The 25,562-nt window shown below is 33.8% G+C and overlaps 1 protein-coding gene across 1 annotated transcript in view; it reads left to right on the forward strand.

Moving 5' to 3' along the window:
* TDRD3 (tudor domain containing 3) overlaps window positions 1-8,710 on the forward strand; it is a 169,413-nt gene extending 160,703 nt beyond the window's left edge. Inside the window, exon 14 of the mRNA XM_051983892.1 lies at window positions 8,484-8,710. The gene's annotated coding sequence lies outside the window, so the exon portion shown is untranslated. The remainder of the gene's footprint in view (window positions 1-8,483) is intronic.
* The last annotated feature ends 16,852 nt before the right edge of the window (window positions 8,711-25,562 follow it).

Genomic DNA, 25,562 nt, shown 5'->3' on the forward strand with positions numbered 1-25,562 from the left:
GGCATCATGTAATGGCTTTCATATAAGGAAAATAATGTTCCTATTTAACCCCAGCTCTTGATAGCGTGTTAAGTAATAAAGCATATAAAAAATACAAATATCTTAAAACCACAGAAACATTATGTTTAATAATGTGATCCTTAACCATTTTTCCCCCTCTTATAACTGTTAAGAAGGACAAAAACATGCTGAATAAAGGTCATTTTTTTTTTTTCTCTGCTCTTGCCCCCATTTCCTGGTTACACTTGTCAATAGGGAAATAGCCAAAAGTTGAAAATTGGAAACAAATGCAGGAAAAAGGAAAAGTAGGGACAATCCACTGTTCTGGATAATTGAGAATTGACTTTACCCTTCATATAATTTCACAGCATTTGAAGGAAGAAAAAGAACTTTTCAGTATAACTTTAGGAATGAAAAGATAACAAGATTGTTTATTGGACTATCATCATGAGGTCTTCATTTAAAAGCGTTTTGGAAAGAGAAGGGTTTCTTGAAAATTAGCATCATTAAAACAGTTGGAAAAGATATAGGGGGAGGGGCCTGATACATCTTGAAACCATACCAGTTATTGGGGGGTAATTCTTTTATTTTTAAATGTCTACTATTTCAAATTTAATCTCTAACTAGTACTGGGTATTATTAAATGGGAGAAATTGCCTGTCAAATTAGAAATAGTAGTGATGTCAGCAATAATTTTTAGTTCTATTCTGCATTGAAAAATCTTCAGAAATTCTATACACAACCTTCTTCTATACTCTTTATCTATATTCTTTCTGCTCCATTTGTCATTCAGGGTGTATTTTCCTGAACCACTTCCTTGTTTTGTCTTGTCATTCAAATTCTCTGTAGTTAAGATCTTATGTACATTAGTTTTATCTTCTGAAGCTCTTCATACTGTTAGAAATTATATCTAAGAACTTTTAAAAGTAGAGACTACCCTTTTTTTCCCTTTCTATTTATTTATATTTTCCTTAGAACCTTGAAGAGTTTACACAGAGTAGATGTTCAATAACTCTTGACTAATGGTTTTTGAATGATCTCAGAAAACACAGTATCAGTACATTTAACTTTTTACTTTTATTTTTGGCTTTTTTGAGTCTAACACATATATTTTGATATATGTAGGCTTTTTTCCTTTCCTACTTTTGAAACAGATTGATAGAAACTTAAAGACAAGCAAGGTATGAATCAGGACAATTAAGGAATAAAAACAAACTCTAGTTAACAGAAGAGAAGATGTAAACCAATTAGCTGAGATCACCCAACTCAGACTTCTTGAGTAGGTAAATGACTGCCTAAAATATCACACAAGAGAGCTTTCTTGGTGGCATTTTCTATTGTATGCCAAAAATTAACCAAATAATCTTTAGGAAGCTCCACTAAGAGTCTACACAGATTCCTTTTCATGATATGGCACATAGTATTAGCTGCTTGATAAACACTTAGTAATTTGTGAAAGCTGAGAAAAGATCTGGCTACATTAGGTCTTTTAGATTTGTTGAAATATATGTTAAGATAATGCAGGAATCCTTCAGCTCTCTGGTTCTCCAGGGCAAATTGTATCCATCTTTGTATATGATAACCTGTAAACTGTCTCAAACTTTCTTCTGGAATTGCAATTTCATGAGGATTGCCTCTGCTGCCAGTGTTCAAGTTGGCACTGTGCTGAGGGTGCTTGCTTTCTTTTAGTTTAGTGGTTGGTAGTGAAATACCTAGAGAATTTTTGATACCTGATATCAGAGGAATTTTTTTTTCCTGACAACCAATGCTATCATTATAAAGATCTTATTGCCAAAAACAAGCTGAATAAGAGAATAATCCAAATATGTGTGCTCTGGGGTTGGTAATTAAAGCTCAGCTGGGGAAAATGTATTTATCACTTAACGGTATTTTCATTTTAATTGAAGAGAAAGCTTGTAAAGACTCATGAAGCAGGGGAAAAAATCCCCTTCAATATGCTGTCTTAGAATATGAAATGGTAATATTTCAAAATATATTTTTGTTAGTATGCCTAAAAACTTTATTTTAATTTCCTAAAAAAGAGCTTTTCCTGACCTTTTTTTTTTTGTCTAGAAGTTATTAGCATTAAAATTGATTAAAATATTTTGTACTTCAAATATTTTTCAACCAATAGTTTTAATCTCACTTTGCTTTTAGCATCTTTTTTGGCTGCTTGTTACTTTAATGAAATTTTTGTTAGAAGTGATAATGATACTAAAAACAAACTACTTTGTAGTAATCTCTTCCAAAAAAATAAGATTACAGGATTTTACACTTGGAAGATCAACTGTATAAATGTCTTCCTTTTACAAATAAGGAAGCTAAGACCCAGGGGACATGATATAACTTCCAGCTTCTTAAACTGTGATTCATGAACTTGTATGGAATCTTATAACTGAATGTAGGGGTTGTGAAATTATGATTTATTATCAATGAATCTCTGATTTGTATACCTATTTTACACACACGCACACACACACACACACACACACACACACACACACAAGGTCACATAAAAACTTCTCAGGTGAAAAGGAAAAGGGGTTGCAAGTGGGGAAAGTTTAAGAAGCAATGATATAACTTACTCAGGGTTACACCAGTAGCAAATGAAAAGGAACAAGCATTTATTAAGCACTTACCTTGTGCTAAGCATTGTGTGCTAAGCACTTTACAGATATTCATATAATCTTCATAACAACCTGAGGAGGTAGATGCTATTATTATCCTCATTTAACAATTGAAAAAAGTGAGTCAAATAAAAGTTAAATGACTTGCCCAAGCTTACTAGTGTCTAAAGCAAAGATAGAATAACTCTTTTGTGCCAAGGGCCATTTGGATATTTATGACATCATTTCCCATATTTGGACTCCAAAGGCTGATTTGAATTTAGGCCATCTTAATATAGACCCAGAGCTATATTTCTTGCTGCCTCTTAATGGTAGAATCAGAATTTTAACTGTTCTCCCTACTTCAGATCCAGAGCTTTTTTCCCTATGTAATGTTTGTTACCTGTCCTATACCATACTTAACTAAGTCCATCCTATATATAGAATCTTCAGCATTTTGTAGTTATTTGGTTCCATTTTTCCCTCTTTATAGATAATTTCCAGGTGTCTTATAAGGCATTCATTTTTCCTTTTGCTGTGCTCTTTCAGCAGTTGGAGAGTGTAAACACCATCATGTTCTAAGCAGCCCGAAAGCCATACAACTGTATTAAATAATGTTCCTAGAATTTGTGTGCAAATTAGACCAGCTTCCATGTACCCGCAGTAATTGGTCTTTGTTTTCTTCAGTTCCTATGTAAATTAACCTAAGGCAAATCACTTGGGCCTCAGGTTCCTCATCTACAAAATTAAGGACTAGATATCCTCTTTTTGTGGTTGTCCAGTAGTGTTTGATTCTGTGACCTCTTTTGGGATTGCCTTGGCAAAGCTACTGGAAGTTTGCCATTTTCTTCTTCAGCTCATTTTACAGATGAAGAAATTGAAGCAAAATGATTTGCCCAGGGTCACATATCTGAGGTCAGTTTGAACTTATATCTTCCTGACATCAGATTCTGTGCTCTTATCTACTGCACCACCCAGCTGCCAGAAATATCCTCTAAGGTCCTTTCAGTATAATCTGTGAAATATCATCAGGTTATCATTTCCAATGAGTATAGATCAATGAGTGGCCACTGTACTTTCAGCCTAGGTGAAATAGGTATATTCAGGGAAGGTCAGAAGGAAGGAAAGGAGGAAGGGATGGATGGAAGGAAAGAAAGAAGGGAAGAAAGAAGAAATACTTATAATGTACAGAAACCTTGAAATAAAAAGTAAGGAGAGGACATGGTCACTGCCCCCAGTGGCTTGCTTTTAGATGGGGATTGGGGGAAGATTCAAAGGAAACTTATATAAAGTATATGCAGTAGAACTTAACCTTACTGGATTTTTAGAGAAGATATTCATCAATATAGGATAAAACATTGAAACTTGGTCAATTAAAGTATTTTTTGTCCCAGTTGCCCTTTTGTTTAGCCCTGTTAACCATTGCTTGCTTTAGTCCTTGGCCCTGCCTACTTGCCCCAGGTTTTCACCTTTGCTATCCTGATAAACCTGTATGGGAGTATTTGCCACAGAAATGAAAATCATGTTCTTGAAAGGTGAATTGATAGTTTTGGAAGCAACATGGTGACAGCTGGAAATGAGTCAGACCACAATAGGAAGCAGGACCAGATTATAGACATTAGGGAGCAAGGTTAGGAAATAGGTTGAAGAATGGGAGCAAGCCAAAAGTGAATCAGGTCAAGTGAGCAATTTGCACTAGACAAGAAGAAACAGCATTCAGGACTTTTAATTTTTGCCCAAAATGTCCCAGGTAACATGAAGGTCTGCCTGAGGAGATATCAGATAGCTATGGGTCTGTTGTTTAAGGAAAGAGACAGTATCATAGACTTCTAAAGATGAAAGAAATCTATTTCAGCTTCTTCCTTTTATATATTGTGGGAATTGAGGCCTATAGAGTTTGTTATTTGATCTGAATGACACAGATAGGAAAGTGACAGAACCAATATACTAGGAGACCAGTAATATGTTAACTAACTAGAGCAGTAACATTATCCATATATCTTGAGAAATTTCTGGAATAATTAGAACTATTAACAGGAGTAAGGTACTTATAACTTCGGGAAGATTTTATGTGGGTAAATTTTGAGTCCTAATTTTAACATAAGGTAGAATTGATTGAGTAGAGAAGAATGTTAAAGCCTTTTTTTTTTTGAAGGGGGAAGGTCAGGCATGCTTGAAAACAGGAATGAGAATAGAGTGTGTGGGAGGTACTGAGTGATTTTACTTGTTTGGAATAGAGACTGTGAACTAAGGTATAATGGGAAATGGAAGAATTAGAAATGAACAAACAGTAATTAGTAGCCTCAGGCACATGATTAGGCATTTGCATTTAATGTACAAGCTGCAGTTGTAAGTAGGAAATTAATATGATCAAAATGATGTGAAGAAAGATGACTGACTACTCTGATTTTGTGATTTACTGTAAAAAAGGAAAGCTTGGAGGTATAGCATCTGACTAAGAGGCCAAAGCAGAATTCCAACTGAAAAAAAACTGGGATCTATTTTATGAAGAAAAAAAAGGAAAGGCAGATTTGTGTAAACAAGACTTCAGTTCGACATGTTTATTATTAAATAACTTCACTTCTAATTCTTTAGGGTTACGTGCAACCCTGAAGCAGACTATTACTTAAAAAGTATGAGTAACATTCTCAGCACAGATACAAAATTTATGTAACACATGGTTGCTGCCACCATGAATGATAGTCTAGAAGGGGAACATGGCATATATAAATAGTTACAATACATAATAAATGCATATGAGAGATTGTTGTTCAGTCATTTTTTTAGTTGTGTCTGACTCTTCGTGATGTCATTTAGAGTTTTGCCGACAGAGATATTGGAATGGTTTGCTATTTCCTTTGCCAGCTCATATTACAGATGAAAAAATGGAAGCAAATAGGGTTAAGTGACTTGCCTTGGGTCACATAGCTATTAAGTGTCTGAGGCCAGATTTGAACTCAGGAATATGAGTCTTCCTGACTTCAGGCTTAACACTGTATTCACTGCATCATTTAGCTTTCCTTTATGAGAGATACATAGTACTGTGAAAACTGAGTCTAAGGAAAAAAAATAATAAAAAGCTTCCAGATACTTTGCTTACAGCAAGTGCTGATGAGACTTGTCATCTTGTTCTGTTTTTTCATTTGTTTCTGGTGAAGAAAGGCCCAACTGCACAACTTTTTATGTATTGACAGGAAACCCTATAAGATGATGGCTGAACACTGGATACTAACTAAAGAAATACCTTTTGTTTGCTTGTTTTTAAAGAAATCATTTTTATCCAGTGAGAATTACATTTCAAAATGTCAGTTTTGCTGACAGACTGCACCATATACCCTATCACTTTGGGAAGTTGTTTCACAGAACTGATCAATGACACCAGCAGAATAGCTTTGTGAGGAGGAAACAATGCCTGCAGGGCTGGTGAGAACCTTGTGGCCCAATCTCTTTATTGAATAAGCAAGAATTTATATATCTAGAAAAGACTCATGAACTATTTTGATAGATACACTGGAATGCTACCAATACTCCTATCACAGTACTTAAAAGAAAAACATTTTCACACATGATACTAGCACATGGATTTAAGATCCTAGGATTAGACTATGTGGAAATTTAGTTTTAATGAGCAATCAGCTTTATAAAATGTATAAATAATTACAAGCAGTTCTTTGGTAATATTAACTTAAACATATTCCTTATGTAGGAGAGGTTACCTGAGAATAGCCATCCTAGCAGGCTACATCAGAAGCCTTCTTCACATACTATAATTTTCCCTTCCTCTTACTTCTCCCCTAAACCTCTTCTCCAGTGCTATTTTTTCCCGAAAGAAAAACTGGGAGGAACTCAGCAGCTGAAGAGAGAACGCCAGAGTCCATTGTTTTCTAGTCCACACAAGCCCTTGCAGACACTGATTTTCTTACACTTTCATGCACAGCCCCTGAAACACTGTCTAATCCTTCCTAATTTTACTACTTCTCAAATATTTTTCAGGTTTATTCATTACAAGACACTGACCAAAATGATAGATTTTCTTCTATTCTCTCCATCATTGCTTCCAGACTAATCACTCAACCTCCCAAGTGATTAACATAACCCTATTGCTACTTATTGATGTTCTTAAAGAAGCTTAGGCTCTCTGGAATTGTAGGCACCTGGCCATGGACATGAGCACCACCCCACAAATTCCCGATACTCCCAAGTACAAGTATTTATGATATCCCCTTCTTCCTTCCATTCCTGCCTCTGTTCTCTCAGCTGCTTACTGTTCCATCCCAGCACCTCATATCCCCTCTTCCTCTCCCCACCAAAGCCTAGCTTCTGCTTATGGCTTTAATTGTAAGTATGTTCTAGAGAAAAACATATCTCTTTTCTCCCTCTCCCATATGTATTTTAATATGTAAAACATTTATTATGCACTTGCTGTATTCAGTTGGGATATACCAAGACAAAACTGAAAAGTTCTTGCCCCTAAATAGCTTTCATTCTTGTGTATGATGGGGAATGGGGCAGGACACAGGAAAAATAAAGATAAAATATTCTAGGAAAATTGAGGGAGAAAACTCTTTTCAATTAAATTGAATTAACAAGTCTTCATAGACAGGTGGCACTTGAATGGAGCTTTAAAGAAAGACAGTTCTGAAAGGTGGAGAGATAGAGGGATCTCTTTCTTTGTGTAGAGTGTTCTTTTTGATATAGGGACACTGAAGACAAATTGAATCTGGGATAGCTAGTTATTCTGTTATAAGAAATGATGAGGGGCGTACTTTCAAAAAAAAAAAAAGAAAGAAATTTCAAAAGCTCACATGAACTGAAGCAAAGTTGAAGTGAAAAGAATTAGGAAAACAAGTTACACAGATAATCATCTGTGAAAGAACTAGCAACTCTTCAATACAATGATCTACCATAATTCTAAAGTACTCATGTTGAAAAAATTCTATCTTCAGATAGAGAATTGATAGACTCCAAGTCTATCATATTGAGGTTCCTTCCTTCCTTCCTTCCTTCTTCCTTTTTCTTTATTTTGGAACATGATTAATATAGACATTTGTTTTCCATAACTTCATACATAACAATGGGTATTATATTTTTTTACTTTCTCATTGGATAGAAGGAATGAGAAAAATTGGAGCTAAAAAGAGAAATAAATGAAAATTTAAAAAATAAGTTTTTTTTTTTCCCTGCAAAATGATCATGGAGAAGCATATAGATAAAAAACAAAAAACAAAACCCATACTTTAACCTTTATTAATAATAATGAGCTATTCAGTTTTAGTTAATAGCATTGTTGGGTCAGTCTCTGGCCAGGCAGCCCCTTATTTAGCCTTTGGATCTGTGTCATTAAATAGGGTGAAGACTATGCCCTTTTCACCATTTTCCTTGCTCCTTTATGTTTGTCATTTACCTCCAAGAACAGTTTGCTTCTAGAGTCTCTCTAGCCTGGTAAGAAGGGAAAAACAAAGAATAGTATTTGGAATAAATCCTTTCCATTAGAATAGTTCAAAGGGAAAATAAAGAGGGTCCTTATCATTCTTTTAAAACTATCATTGCTGAAAGCTATTTAGTTCATCTAAATCCCCAAAGTCATTAACACTAAAAATGAAGGTGTTAATAGCAGGGAATACACTTTAAAAATCCTCAGGGGGAAAGAAGGTAATCTTTGTAAAATACCTTTTGCTTTTGTTCACTTACTTCTTGATAAAGATTATACTTACAGATTGGATTTAAAATGTTCCATTTGTTCTCTTTGAGGTCTGTTGATATTTATAAATGTATTTTAGAGTCACAGATATGTTTTAGTAGGAATGTATTTTGAATAAAATCTTTTGGAAATCAATTTGGGAATCTAATGTCTCATTTCTTTCTCTCCTTTTAAAGAAATAACAGTTTCTAACAAAAGAAGCCATTGACTAAACCATCCTGGTCAAGACCTGTTGATGGACCTCTAGCTTTCCCTTCAGAATAACATGCAGAAGTGGTGGATATTGTGATCTGAAGAAAGATGGGGTGGATTGAAGAAAAAAAAATCCAATTGATCCACAAAGAAGCTTGGGAAAAATATTCTGAATTACAATAAAGCAAATGCTTTTTACATATAAAACAAAGCACTGTGTTATTTCTGCCATCAATAAAACCAATGCACTAACATATTCTTGATTTATTACATCGTTTATTTACCTAATGTTAGCATTTTTGTTTATATGGAATTGACTCCATGGCAATTGCATTCCAAAGTATTGCAATTATAGTATTTTAGAAGCTTTCATGTAATTACTATAGAGGTGTCCAGCTATAATGTGAGTACTTAACTTAGAAGGAAAAGACCTGGATTGAAGTCTTTACTTTGTCACTGATAACCTTGGGTAAATCCTTTTACCTTCTGCCTCAGTTTCTTCTTCTGTATAATGAATAATACTTGCACAATATTTCACAAAGTTGTGAATATCAGATAAGATAATGAATGTATGTAGAGTACTTAGCACTCTATAGATGTATGCCATTATTGCTATAGTTAAAAGGAAATGCACTGTGTCCGATTATATTTTCTGCTGGTTTTTCCTTGCAGAAACAACCTGGATAATAATTTTAAAATGTGAAGTCCAATAGATTTCTTAATACTGTAATGTCTGCTAAATCCGACTAAAGAAAGCATAGAAAGTTTGGGGATTTCCTGTTCACCGTTCCAATTGAATTTTCCAAATAAATTTAATGAAGTTCAAAAATAGGCAAAATATCTTTTTGCTTATAGATGTGTATGCTTAGTCTGCTTTAATTGAACTTATAACTATAAAAAATTTTTCTGTTAATAGGATTGGATCAATATAGCTAAGTGTGGACACTGTAGTATCCTTATTTATTTGTGTTACTTTGAATGAACTAAGAAAAAAAAAATCTAAGTTGCCATAATAGTTGTTCCAAAGTCCATTCACTTCATTCCAAAAAATGAAGGCCCACCCTCAGTGGGTAGATGATACTAAATTGACACAAGGAAATCAGAAAACTAATCTTCACATAAGCCCACAAGGAGTGAGGCTGGTAGATCACTGGGATAGACATACTCTTTTTGTCAAGGTCGAATCTGGCTTAGTACCATTCACAATAGGAAGCTGTAGAATTGTAAATGTAGTCTGAAGCCTCTGTGGTGTGGTATTCCATAGTCATTTGCTTCTGACCACTTTTTATCTATTATCCTCTGAAATCTGGTTTATTCTTGCTAATGTTACCATTCCTCTTGGACTTGATTTAGATCCTTTCTATAACATCCTGAACAAATGGTCATCCAATCTCTGAGGACCTCCAAGATATGACCTCAAAAAAGGAGTGGAAAAGTGACAGCTGGCAACCTGACAGTAAGGAAACAAATAAGGAAAACAGAAAAGGAAGCCTTTCAGCAGTAAAGTATCATAAAAATGCAGGTGCACAGTTATACACTTCAGTAATTTCTACTGTACTATTATAATACAATACAATAACAATTTATAATTATGACCCTGAGTTATACTGAATAGTTTAAGAAGACAGGGAGTTCTTTGATATCTTGGGAAGACTTCCATCAAAAAAGATTTTTGTTTTTGTTTTTATTTCAATCTTCAAAAGGGAATATTACCTAAGAAATCCACACGAGAATATTTCATTTTCCCAACAATGACACATAGATTATATGTTATTGAACATAGAATAATTGACAGATTTTACTAAGTATCAATTTAAAAAGTCAGATCTTTTTGTTGTGTTCTCTCTTCTACTTTGCATTTTCATGAATAGTTTACTCCATATACTGGTCTCCCAAAAGTCAAAATTTGGAAACTATACTAAGGATTTGGGTTCATTCTTATTGCAGGGTCATTTAAAGTAAGGATTCTTAACTTTTTTTTATGTCATGGAAACCTGGTAAAGGCATGAACCCTTTCTCAGAATATTTTTTTCAACGTATAAAATAGAATTATAAGAGACTAATTATATTGGAATATGGTTATCAAAATATTCAAACAAAAAGTTCAAAAACCCTAGGTGAAAACCCTCTGATCTAAATCTGTTACCAATAAATATGATTCTATCTGGGATCCTTGATTTCATCAAATATAAGTATTCCCTCTGTTAATATAGATTAAAATCCTTCCAATCATTCAGTACTAATTTATTTATTGCATACTAAAGGCCAGGCACTGTGCTAAGCACTGATATAAAGAAAGCAAAAAATAGTTCCTACTCGCAAGGAAAGCAGTTTAATAGGGAGTCAGGAGGGTTGCATGCAAACAACTATGTATAAATAAGAGACATACAAGATAGTTCAAAATTATCAAGGAAGAGAAGGCATCAACATTAAGGGGATTGGGGCAATCTCCTTTTGTTTTTATTTTTTGAGGCAATTGGGGTTAAGTGACCTGCCCAGGGTTACACAACTAGCAAGTATTAAGTGTCTGAGGCCAGATTTGAACTCTATTCACTACACCATCTAGCTGCCCCAGGACAGACTGCTTTAACTAAGACTCTTCCATATCTTATTCATCTTTTGATGGTCAACTGTTTGTGAATGTGCTCCAGACTTGTTTACTTGGGTTTCTCATAGAATTATGTGTCATTTAGTGTTGGAAGAGCACCTTTAGAAGGCCTCAATGCAACCCTTTTGTTGTACAGAGAAAGAAACAGGTCAGAGAAGTTAAAACAATACGCTCAATCATGCAGGCAATAAATACTAGAGCCAGGATTCAAATGGAGCTTTTCTGTCTCCAAAGTACTTTTATCTTTGGCCTCTATCACATTTCCTTAAAGAAGGACGCGCCAAAGGTAATACTCTGCCAGTATAGTCACCTCTACTGGCGCTTTAAGGGTGACCTTCAGAATGAATCGGCAGACTAGAACTTTAGCAGGGAGACTATTCTTTATACAGACTCCAACAGGAGCTGCTGTAATTCAGTGTCAACTTTGAAGGTAGAAGGTAAAATGCCGATTTTATTTGGAATCTGGAATTGATGGTAATGCTGTCCTTCCATCTACAACTGAAAAACAAACAAAAAAAAAAAATCAGTTAGATTGTATTTCTCATACTTTAGCTATTGGAAAAAAAAAAAAAAAAGGCAAATTGCAGAATACCAGGATGCTCATTTTCATTTATTTCTGCCGAAAGTCTAGATTCTCTCCTTTAACAATCTTATTTTATTCCTTTTGGCAAGGTGTTCAAAGGACTTAAGGATTTGTTTCCATTCTTACTTTAGGCTTACATAATCATACATGTCATCTGATTATAAAATATTTTTCTTCTGTGTATGGAAACAATTTCCATACCATTGTTCCTTGCATTTAGAAGATGGTCAGCAGATACTGATTGATTAAAACTTAATGTGATGTATGAAGATGTATGATAAGTTAATACATAAATACAATATACAATATGCATCAGAATTTCATTAGTATAGGAAGTATCAGAAGCAAGACACAAAACCAGGTCTTACGGTGTAAGAGACCTATACATTATGCTTTAGTACCTGTTGAATGTTATCTGGCTAATGTATAACTTTTACCTGGGACTTTGGAATATTCATTTTTCATATTATACCAAAACACAAGGAAAAACCTCCTTTAGAAGTTTGTTCATATTCACCTGTAGTTATATTGCTATCAAAATCAAATGGCACCTACTGCATAGCATATACATTAGAGATTCTATACTGTTTCCATCTCTGTTTAAATAGCTTGTCCCTTTGAGTTTTCAGCCTGACTGGCTTTTTGTAATTCTGTATTATCTCATCTATTAGGTAGGTAGCAAGTCTATTGTCATTTTTTGCTAAAATATAATCCATCCTACGTCTTTTCCTATGATAGATAGTTTCCAACACACAATCTCTGATGTCTAGATGAACTTCATTCTTTCCATTATAGTATAAAGCCTTCTAAACCTTGCTTCTCCTTTTCCTTTTCATTTGGGGAGCATTCTGATGAATTGGTCATTAAAGACCATACTTTCTATTACAACATTTATCCCTTAATCTATATGGTCACTTAATAGGTCTAACTGAAATAATTAGGGATAAATTTTACATCTTCTGATTTTTTTTTTAGTCTATGCTGCCAAATTTTGGTGACTGATTCCACTGTCTTCTTCATCTTTTTATATACTCTGTGTTTGTCTAGCGGTATCGATCTTTAATCCCTGATCTACCTTAAGTAGATCGGTCACTCTCAACAACTATTATTAGTTTGACTCATGCTAATAAAACACAGTTGTTTGCTCAAAATAAATGTTAGAAGGCCATCAGTCATAGCTCTGATTTTTCAGTCACGGTGCCAAAGCATTACTTCCACGATAACTACAAGTAATTTAGGGGAGATTGTACCCTCTGTCTAATGCTTTTTTGAATGATGATTCAGCACAGTTCTGCAAGTACTTTATCTCCTTATTGATGTTAACATATGCTGGATTTATACAGTATCATTCGTGTTTTCAATACTGCCATTGTTTCCACCAAATTGAATGTTTTTCTATAGTTCACAAATGCACAGCATGTGGGGACTCTAAAATTCTTTATATTTTTCTTGAAGTTGCTGAAAATGGCATATATATGATTGATGATAGAAAACTGTCATAAAAATCTACTTGCTCATGACTAATGGATTACTCTTTAAGTCTTCCACACAGAAGAACATGGTGTGTTTGAAGAGCTCAGGGGGTTGTGATAGGAAAAAGAGCTAATAATTTTCTGGAATTTGTAGTATACACAACTGGTGTTACCTGCTTCCATTAAAAATTGATGTCTGCTTTTTCTCAGGCTCTATTCTCAGCTTTGAAATAAAACTTAAAAAAAAAATTCTGTTGTTCCTATACAGATAGCTAAGTGGCAACGGGCTGGTACCTGGAGTCAGGAAGATTCCTAATTTCATATCTGGCCTCAAACACTAGGTGTATGACCCTTGCTTAGAATCAAGTCACTTATTGCTTGCCTCAGTTTCCTTAATTGTAAAATGATCAGGAGAAGGAAATGGCAAATTCCAAAAGGGGTCACAAAGAATCATCTTGAATCAAATAAAGAATCATTGAAAAATGACTAAACAACAACAGGGCAATTTTAGCATTATCAATGCAACTTGGAGAGAAAATTGCAGACATGATTGTATCTATGAAGAAGAATAACAAAAAATTTCATGTCAGAGTGAAAAATCAATGCTCATATTTTCCTATACCTACACAGGTGAGATTGGCTTTATCATTCATAGGAATGGGATGCCTTATTAAAAGTAGCAATTTTATTTTGTATAAGTATAAGTATTTTATTTGTCTTACTATCAATGTAAGGAGCGTCCAGTGAGAAAACTTCCTTTTCCAATTCTGATTGGCACTTTAGTTATAATGTATAGTCATGGAGTCTCTTGGATCCCTGGGAGGCTTAGTCACTTGCCCTGGGTCATATATACACTATGTGTCAAAGATGGCACTTGAATCCAGGTCTTTTTGATATTGAGACCAGCATTTCACTATGTCAGTATTGCCTTTCTCTGCATTACTTTAGGTAAAAACCTCAAAAAATGTAAAATAAATAAATAAATCAGTTACCAGGAAACAGAGTTGTTGTATTGTATGAGATTGTTTTTTTCTGAAACAAGAAAGAATAAAAAATCCCTTAAGTCTTTTTGTATAAGATGGCTTTGAAATTTTGACTCTCTGGCAAAGATAGTAGATGACAACATCCATCTGTTGACGTGCTCAGTTTTTAATAGTACTAAACATATATATTGTTCCTCTCCTGTCTCCAAGCCTTTGAAGTAGTTATTCTGATATCTGGAATGTGCTCCCTCATCATCTGCACTTCTTAAAGTTCTTCCTAGCTGCAGCTCAGCTCAGTTCAACTCAGACACCGCCTTCTGATCCCCACCAAACCCTATAGTTACCAATGCCTCCTTCCTAAAATCACCTTGTGGTTTTTTGTGTGTCCTTTTATGTATTTATATATGTAGATGTAAGAACATATGTATATGTGTAAATATTTATAGTTTCCCCCAATAGAATGTAAGCTCTTTGAGTACAAAGTTTTATTTTAGTCTTTGTATCCTTGGGGCCTGGCAGAGTGCCTAACAAATAGTAGATATATAATAAATATTTATTTATTGATTGAGAGCTTATAGCAGATCATTCAGTGTTCTGGGCCTTCATGCTCATTTGTATGGCAAGAGACTGAAGAGCACTTTTCACCTGACCTCCATGTAAGTTTTCATCTCAATTAACTATAATCAATGACATAATTTGTACCTTCAACAAATATGAATATTTAAAATCAATCATGAAAGAAATGTAAAAATCAAAAATGCATTTGTGCATTCAGGAAAATGTTTTCTGAAGCTTTAACCTACTTCTCTAATTTTGGATAAAAGACTGGTAGTTGGATATTACTTGTGTCTTATAGGTAATGTAATACCAAGAAAATCTAAATGATTGATCGAAAGCTAGCTGAATAAATAAAGAAAGAATGTCAGGTCTGTGTGGATAGTCATATTTTCTTTGTAGGGAATGTTTGATATACGTCTATCTATATAAAAATATTCCTAAGGATGTTTGAGACGATTGAATGATATGAAGTATTTTCATTGTTATCATTTGTAAAAACTCTATTTTTGAAGGAAGGAGAGACTATTGGAAGAATTGTTATTATTTAAGTTGTTAATTTCACTAATGTAGACTATGGTCTCCTGTTTTACATTATGGAATTTTCAGTTATCATTATAATCCTAAAATATGTCTTGCCATTTGATGAGGGTTATAGCTAGACTGGTCTCAGATGGATATAAATATCTCCTGGGTTTGTGGTGGCTCGCTGGAGTTTAATTGTACAGTTTTGTAATCTCAGCAAAATAAACTCTAGAAGAAGAGAGGTTAAAATTTCCACTTAATAGATACGTAGATTTCAAAAGACTCTAGATCTGGAAAAGACAACTCAACAGTTTTGCCATTTTTTCCCTCACCATTCTTTGCCTATTTAAACAATACAAAGCATTTTTCAAACATGAAGTAACTCTTTGCCCTTCCTTTACATATCACATGTGGCATGCCAGCAAAAATAAATATACCAATTTAAGTACATAAAACATTATTTGTTACATTTTTTTTCTCATTAGCATTCAGTTTTGTGTGAAATAAATTGGCCTGTGTATGTATGTATTTCTAAAGTAGCTATTTAGAATTCATGTTACATTGTTTTATTGCTTTGATGGATCTGTGATCTCACTATTAAGAGTGCTCTACCAAATGCATAGAGCAACACCATCATGTTTTCTTATACCACATAATTCTCATCCATATTTTTTCATAAAGTCCAATGAGGGGGAAGGGACAGTTTGTTTGCCTTTCTTCAGTTAATTGGCACTTAGCATAGTGCTAGGCACATAGTAAGCACTTAATAGACATTTGTTGACTGACTGGCTTTTGGTATTCTTAAAACTTTTTTAATTTCTTGATGATACTAATGTAGTGTTTCATCTATTCATTTGCATGAATAGTCCATTTCCTTTTTCTGATTACATATACTCTCATAATATATTTTCAGCCCTTGCTAAATGTAAATTATGACTAATAGCATGTCATAGTTTTCTTATCCCTTATGCTTCTTCCACTTTTTCTTTGTTGTGTTTCTTTCAACCATCTTAGTCATGTCTTATTCGTTTTACCCCTATTTGGAGATAATATATTTGACAAAAATACTGGAGGAGTTTGCCATTTCCTTCTTCAGCTCATTTTACAGGTGAGGAAACTAAGTCAAATAGGATTAAATGACTTGTTCAGGATCACCCAGCCAGTAAATGTCTGAAACTGGATTTGAATTCAGTTCTCCCTGATTCCACATCTGGTACTCTATCTACTGCATCATCTAGCAGTTGCAATTTCTCTTTTGAGTCAACTATAATTTAAATTCTTCTTATCTGTAGTGTTCCCTGATTTTTAGTCATCATTGGGACAATGTTGATATTAATGAAATGGGCTCTAATAGGTGAAAGGGATTTATGGACATTGAAAATACAGAGAAAATTCTTAAATTTGAACTAGTTTAATCTCAATTCTAAATCTAGGTTATTATCATTCTGAAGAATCTGTCCAAGTCATACTGTATGTTCACACATGTCGTTCCATCTGCATGTCATTATTTGTGCAACATGCATTTTTCATCTACTTTGCTTTTTTTTCCAATACAGGTAGTTAAGTTGATCTCTCAAATAACTATGGAATTTACAGGTAGGATTTTAAAGCATTCTGCAGCTCAGTAAAATGAATATTATGTCACCTAAAAATAGTATTTTAAGAATTTTATCATTAGTAAGGAATCCTGTTTGGACTCTACATGGAATACACTCGATGACAATGGAAAACATTTTACATGAATATATCTATTTCCTCTTTTATGCCTCAGTGGATGTTAGCACTCAGCAGACTGGTGAACATATTTATGTCCATATTTGCAACTATCATTGCATTTTGTATGAGTCTAGCACATTATTTTAAAATTCTAATTATGGAGCACTTTTAAAGGTTTACTGTTTCCTAACACAAATATTCAATAAAAACCAACAGAAAATAGAAATAATGGTATTTTGTATTTTTTCTCCCTTTTAGTTGAGTAAATACAAAGATGTGATATACTTTGGAAAAATTAGCTATGGAAATTTTCCTCTTCCTATCTCATGTTTTTATTACAGATACTTTTTGTGACTGCATTCTCATACAGATATCGGATAGACATGAAAGCTTATATGTGAAATGGTAGTGAAAAATATTATCTGACTTCCCACTAGAGTGTAAACTCTTTGAGAGAAGGTACTTTTTTTTTTGTTTTTGTTTTTGTATCCCTAGTACCTGGCATAGTGCCCTATATATAGTAGGCACTTAATAAATGCTTAAATCATTTCATAAATTGGTGTCACTTTTTTGCGATAATAGCACAAAGATCTATTCCATTTCCTTCTTTTAAACCACACTCTATGCTGACCTCCAGTCCAGAACTGATCTGTGCTAGCATCTGCTCAGATCCTATTACTCTTTTCAACTTCATTATCTTAAGTATCATTGATATTTCTTTAGTACCAAGATGGTGAAGTTCAATTGAGGAGGGTCTATTACTTGTGGCAAGAATATTCACCGCAGAAGTGTTGGCAGGCCTAGCCCAACTTGTTTATCTAAAAATTGTCTCATGATTATCTAACCTAGATGGATTTTATGCCAAGCTTTCTATATAGTTATTTTCCAAGCTGTTTCTTTTGTTTTGTTTTGTGAGATGACATTACCCTTAATCTTCTGTCATTCTATTAAATTTATAATATTCAAAAAATTATAACTAGTGTTATTCTGGAATGCCATGTTATCTGAAATTGTTTATGAATTTTTTGATCTCACCATGGTACCTATTTTTTATTATTCTCCTTTTGGTGGGAATGATAATAGAATAGTGACTTTGCTGTTGTCCATTTGTTTTGTATTGGTGACTTATGTAAATAGTTCAGATTAATGATTCTTCAGTCATATAGATTCTTCTCATATCCCTTTTATAATTTAATATTTAGAATTTTGTTGCAAATTCAGTTGAAAAGATATAATAAAGAAAAAGGGCTTTTTAGCAATGTTAGTTATTTATTCATAATCATATATATCATATGTAGAATTAATTATATCTAAATGTTTTAGGAACCTAAAAATTCTATCATCTATTCTCACATTTCTATGTGTTAAAGAGATATTTAAGAAATTATTTTTTCTGTCTTATAAAGGAGCAATGAATTTAAGTTATCTGCCATCTCTTGCTAACGAACAGTACTACAATATAGTATAATGGAAAAGGAGATTGAATTTGAAATTAGATCTGAATTTGAGTCTCACTTCTAACATGAACTGTCCTTGTGACAATGGGCTGGTGATTTAATCTCCCATAGATTACTCATCTATACAATTATCTCACAATAAGATTATGAGAAGAAGATATTTCATATATTTCATTTTTAAAAGCTTTCAGTAATGTAAATTTTTCTTTATTGAAAAACCTGGATTGGGCAGTTGCAATCCCAACTCTACTATTGTAATTTCTCTCCATGGATTAGATCAATCAATTTAGGCTATGAATTTCATAATATTGTTTATAACCAAACTTTTTCATTAGAGGTTGCATGGAATCATCAGAAACATTTACACCCACATATTGACTGATAGATCACCACCATGCAATCTGAGAGCTGATCCACAATAATCCACTGGCAGAAATTACCACTATTAAAGTCAGCTTTGTAGCTAAATTATTGTGACCAAGAGGCCCTAATTAAGTATATTACCTGAGGAGAGAGAACCCATTAACCCATTAACACTTCAGTAAGAGATACTGTCCACTAGTTTAACTGAAATAGGGTCCTGAGGGGAATGAGAGACTATAGTGATGTCTGGCAATCATAGCAAGACTAATGTGTGTATATATCTATATCCATGTAGATATAGATGTGTGTGTATATATGCACATTTTTAAAGTACCTACTATGTACCAAGCACTGTCTACATACACTTATACATATATAGTTGTGTGTTTGTGTATATATGTGTATGTATTGTATATGCATAAATGGTCTCTTTTAAGAAAACATTTGCTTACTATACACTTAGTTTTTAATATGGAAATACTGCAGGTGAATTTGTAAGACATGTAATGGGTTTTCCTTTCTGCTTTTCAAAATAAATGCTAATAAATCACCTACAGTTCTGCAATTTTAATGAAGCTTAGATATAGCTTCCTGCATGTGTGTGTTTTGACCATAATAATACAAACATATTTTTGACTAAATGCACCAATCATTTGGCAAGTGAAAACAATTGTTTCAGTATTAAGCCATCTAAAGGAAAATAAAGTTCTTTTAGTGGACAAGATTTACAAGTCTAATTTAATAATAATGGGATAAAATCTGCCATACTTTCTGCCTAAATACAGCACAATATTATCTTAGAGAATTTATGTACTATGGTAACATAATACAATATTTCCTATTCCTTTTGAAATTGTGACACAGATAACGCTTTCCTAAGTAGTAAAATACTTTGATTCTTCAAGGAACCATAACTTCAGTGGGTGGGTACTCTTCCATTGATGCAGTTTGCATCTCCTCTGTGCTTTATATAGGCTTAGAAAGTAGTTATGAATACAAAATTCTGATCTGGTGGTTTTTCCACAATTATCTATGTTGGCCCTCAGAGGATGGACATATAATCTACTTCTGTACTCATACAAATTTCCAAATTAGTAAGAATCATGCTGGAGGTGACAAGATTGTAGAAGTCACTGAGGATTAAATTCACAAAGTATAAGAAAAAGGAGAAGATACCAAAGGCAAAGAGGGTAAAATTAAGAATTTATTAATAACAAAAAAGGGTGACCAAGAGAACATTACCAACAATTCTCTTCTTTCCTATCGAATACAAAATCATTTATACATGTATCAAGAATAGCTTAAACAAGAGTATTAGTAGGGGACTAGCAGATTTTCACAAGCAATATTCTATAATAGAGTATATTTTTACTACCATGCAATTGAAAGATTTAGAGAATATAAGATCTCACTGTCTTTTGTTGATTATGAAAAGGTTTTTGATTTCATAAAATAAAATGCCTTAAAAGTACTTTTTAAACAAGATGTTTCCTATCCAAATGTCAAAATCATTCAAGTTTCCTTGAAATGGAAACCATTTAATTCAGTAATCTTATGATCATTAATAATAGATGTCATAAAAATGGAGTTGTATGCTTCTCAAAAGTGTTTGATACTGTGAAGGAGGCAATCTAGTACAGGGTTTTAGTTGAAGAGGGATTCCCTGTGAATGGAGAGGTCCTTGCAATATGATTTTTTTTTTCCTTAACATGATACATAGTTTTCATCAGTCACTGTAGTACCACAGAAACCTCTCAATCAAAAATGTTTGGCTTGACCAATCACAAAATAAGATCAAGTGTATCAATGTATATGGCCCAGACTCTGACATTCATTTGAATAGTCGAACTTTAGTGTGTATACATTTTTATGTATATATGTTCATCTGATGCAGACAGATAAGTAATTGGACAAATAGAATTAAATGGAAGGAAGACAGCATGCTAGATTACTTTTGACCATAAACTTCTCCTAGAAACAAAAAAGTCCCATTTTTTAATACTTACTCTAGGAGAGGATTCTGGGAAGGTGGTGGAATAGGTCAGAACATTCCAAACTCTCCAGATTTCCTTCACAAACAAAACAAAATTACACCTCAGGGTGAACATAGACTTATGAAAAACAAACAAGACTTGGGACAGAAAAACAAACAAGACCAGAATAAAGACTTAGTTTTAACCTGTGTGAAATGTAAACACTTCCAGGCTAGTTCCACAGAAATAGCAATTGGAGACTAGCTTGGTTTGGAGGTAGCTTCAGTCCAGTCACAGGAACTTTCACCTACAAGACAGAATAAGGAACTGGGAGTCTTAGTACAGGAAGATTGAAGTTACCTCTGCTGATTAGGAAGGCCAGGGCCAGTTATCCTCTAGATATGTTGCCCTATCAAGAAGGAACCAGCACACTCAGTGAGGGCAGAAGCAGGGGAGCAGGGATGCTGTTAGTTGCAGACACTTGTAGGAAGGGGAAGCTTTTGGTCTGGGGTTCCAGATCAGGGAACTTTCCCCAAACCAGGATTAAAAGTAGTTATTGTAATAACTTCTCATTAAATTAAAAAAAGAGAGAGCAGGCAAAGGAGAAAAAAATTCAACTATGAAAATTTACTATGGGATTAGGGAAGACTGGGGTTCATCTTCATAGGAGGACAATGAAGTAAAAAAAAAAAGTCTCTCTTATCCCAAAGCCTAAGGTTAAATGATTACTTTCTCAGAAAGAATTTATAGAACTCAAAAAAGACAAAAAATCATATGAAAGAGATCGAAAAAAACCTAAAATAAAAGAATAAATAAGAATCATTCAAGCAAAACAAGAAGATTATGAGAAGAAAGATCCAGAAAAGGAGGTCCATAGTCTTAAAGAAGAAAGCTATTCTTTGAAAATTTGAATTGGGCAAGAGAAGTCAGTGAAACTAATTAAACCAGGAAATAATGAAACAAAATATAAAGAATGAAAAAATAGAACAGAATGTGAAACATTAGAAAAACAAGAGATCGAGAGACTAGATCAAGAAAACATTAAAATAATTGGACTACCTGAAATCTACACAATAACACAAGAAACATCAAGGAAAATTGTTCTGAAGTAATAGAACAAAAGGGAGAAGTATAAATAGAAAAAAAAAAATACTGATCACCATCTCTAAGAGATCCTACAAGGAAAACACTTAGGAACATTATTGCTAAATTTCTAAACCCCCAGATCAAAGAGAGAATTTTCCAAGAGATAAAATAAAACAATTCAAATATGCTGGAATTACAATTAGAATTGTACAGAATCTACTACTAACTTTGACAAAAGACCACAGGTCCTGAGTATTGTATATCAACAATAAAAAAATTAGGCCTATGGGAAGAAATATTATATTCAGCAAAATTAAGTATAATGTTGGAAAAAAATAGACATTCAATGAACTCTCAGATTTTCAGAATTTGTTTCAAACAAACATGAATACAATAGAAAATGTAACATAAGATCCAACATCAAAGACTAATTTCAAGGGGCTCAATAAGGACAAACTCTTTATGTTCTATATATGGAAATATAAACCACATGTCTAAGATTGACATCAGTAATTGGTTAGTCCAAAAGAAAGACTGAGGCAGAACTGAGTATGATCTGACTCTAAAAAACAAAAGCATCTAGGAAAAGATAAAAAAAGTAATTATGCTATATGAATGAGGTGCAGAGAAAGAACCAACACAGAGGCACAGACGGTGGAATATGGCTGGTAGTTTTGAAAACCTATTCACCTTGTGAATGGGTTAAATAAGGAACACTGCATATATATGCCATAAAAGCTATAACACCCTCTAAAATTTGTGAAGAAATAAAGGAGAAGGGAATTCAGGATGAGATAGAATATAGAAGGATGTTTAAATTAATAGGAGTTGAATAAGGTGTGAAGATTAATAGGAAATGGATAAAGAAAGGGTGGGAAGAGCAGATAAGGGAGAGATCCATGGGCCAATTAAGTAATAACAAAGAAACTTAAAATAGAAGAGTTACAGGGATAGGAAATAAGAAATATACATAAACATAATAACAATGTGGCATAGAATTTATTAGGGAAAAAATAGGACTAATAATTATTGATCTCAGACCAAATTAAACTTAAAAGATTCAATCTAGAGAAATCTATATACCAGCCATATTAATATTATTTTAGATGCATGTCTATATATATATACATTTGCAAATAAGCTATATATCAGATAAATGGAAAATAATTAATAGAGAAAAAAGTACTAGAATTAAGGGAGGTAGGGAGAAGCTACCTGAAGAAAACTTTTAGTTGAGACTTAAAGGAAGATAACAAGGAGGAGGTAGAACATTTCAGATATGGAGAAGAGCAAGAGAAAATTCCCAAAGAGGAGAAATGGAGTATCTTATCCATACAACAGCAGGGAGTTTGATTTCATTGGATTGAAAAACACATGAGAGGGAGTAAGATATAAGAAAACAGAAAAAGTAGGAGGGAGTTGGTTATGAAGGATTTTGAACACTTGAAGATTTTGTATTTGATCCTAGTGATATTAGGAAGCCACTGAGTTTATTAAGGGCGATGGGATGACACAATTGAACCTGTCCTTTAGGAAAATCATTCTGGCAGATGAATGGAGGGTGAATTGGAGTGAAGATAGACTTGAATCAGGCAGATGCATTTATAGAATATTGCAATAAACAAGGTATGAGGTGATGGCTATACTAGTACAAGCAGTGTTTGAAAAGAGAAGGGGGCATACTTGAAACATATTGCAAAATTAAAATTGAAAAGCTTTAGAAATATCTTGGATATAGAAATGGAGAGATTATAAGGAGTCAAGGATGACTCCTAGGTTTTGAGCCTGAGGAACTAGAAAAATAACAGGGAAGGTGTGAGAAGTTGGGGAAGGAATCAGGGGAAAATATAATGAATTAAATATTGGGAATTTTAAAATTTCTGTCTACTGGACTTCCAGTTCAAGATGTCTGAAAAAGAGCTGAAGTTGTAAGATTGGAGATCAGCAAAGATTGGAGCAGGATAGGTAGATTTGAAAATTATCAATAAGGTGGCTAAATCTGTGGGAGTTAATAAGATCACCAAGTGAAGTAGGACAGAGGAAGAAAAAAAGAGGGACAGAACACTATGGGACAGACATAGTTAAAGAATTAGATAAGGATCCAGTAAAGGAGATTGATGAGTGGGATTGTCAAGAAGAGTGGTATCCTGGAAACTTGGAGAAAGAAGAGTAGCTAGGAAGAGGGGATCAATAATGTCAAAGACTGCAGAGTGGTTAAGGAGAATGAAAATAGAGAAAAGGCCAATTGATATGGTAAAATAAGAAATCAATAATTTTGAAAAAAAACTAATTTGAGTAGAATAAGACTGAAAGCTAAATAGTAAGGAGGAGAGAGAAAGTAGATTATAGATGATCTTTTCAAAGAGTTTAACCACAAATCACATCTATCTATCTATCTATCTATCTATCTATCTATCTATCTATCATCTCTATGTAGATCATCGCATGGACATGTTTATAGGCAGTAGGGAATTTAGTTAGCGGAAAGGTAGAGATTGAAATAAATGATAGAATAGGAGCAACAGAAAAAACAATCTCTTGGAGGAGAAGGGATGGAATGCGATCATTTGAGCAGGAAGTGGGGTTTGTATTGGTCAGAAATAAGACCCTCAGAAGACAGAGTGAATAAGGAGACAATGGTACAAAGCACATGAATGAAATGGATCCATAGGTCCAGTCTTTGGAGCTTTAGAGTATATTTGCTCCTGAGGCCTTTTAAGATAAAGTTCCAACTCCCCTTTGTGAATCCTCATCAATTCAGTGTCCCTCTTCAATTCTTATTCTCATACTGATATTACATATAAAACCTGAGGTTGAGATTTTGTTTGGAATGAAATGAAACCCTTCTCAGTAATATTTTGTAATGCTAATGTCTCAAAGGCACTAAACTCAGAAATTTCTAGAAGGCAAGAGCTATTTTTCCTTGGGTAAGAAGGGTATTTATCACTCATGAACTTTAGAGAGACTTGTCGGGCCTCTAGGCGGTAGAATTTGGCAATGACTCATTACTTTAGAGCGAAAGGATAAAACATTATAGACATCAAATGCCCATGATTCTGTTTTAGTGTCTTACTGAATGGGCCATTGTTCCCAAGAATCTGGGTAGTCTTCCAGCTCATTAAGCTCAAACTGTAAAGTAAAATCTCACCTCTAGCTCCTCCATATTTTTAGGACCGTAACTATAAATTGCTAATTGAACAAGGATTAGACTCAACCTTACCTTCAAGAAAAAGGAAAAATGCCATTCTAAGTAATTTTTGATCCTGCCAATCTTGCTCTCCTTTTACCCAAACCCTTTGAGCATAAAGTGCAGGTATCTGACTGCACAGGTTTTATTGGCATGGACAGCAAGCAGTGCTTCAGGGTGATTTCCATTTGTCACACACCTAGAGACTCCTGTTAATATAAAGAAAAGACATGTCTGCTTGGAAAGCTCTCTAACTCAGTCTCCCAGGTTTCAGTTTGTAGTCAATTGAATTCATCGTGTGTGGGAGGTTACTAAGGAGTGACACACCATAGACACCTAACAGGTGATTTCCTACTCAACTTGTTCCAAGAATGCTTTATGAAGAAATGAAGTATATCCCAGCCTTTTCCAGAATATTCTTAACTTGCAGTCATTTTTTAAAATAATCTCCAAGGAGTTTCCCTCGAAGAGGCTAAGTGGCTATATGTTTTCTCTTTTTACAAAATAAAACCCCTTCTAAATATCAGTTTGACTATTCAGAAATCTCCCACAGAT

The sequence above is a fragment of the Antechinus flavipes genome, chromosome 3 (genome assembly GCF_016432865.1).
Source record: "Antechinus flavipes isolate AdamAnt ecotype Samford, QLD, Australia chromosome 3, AdamAnt_v2, whole genome shotgun sequence".
Taxonomy (NCBI): domain Eukaryota; kingdom Metazoa; phylum Chordata; class Mammalia; order Dasyuromorphia; family Dasyuridae; genus Antechinus; species Antechinus flavipes.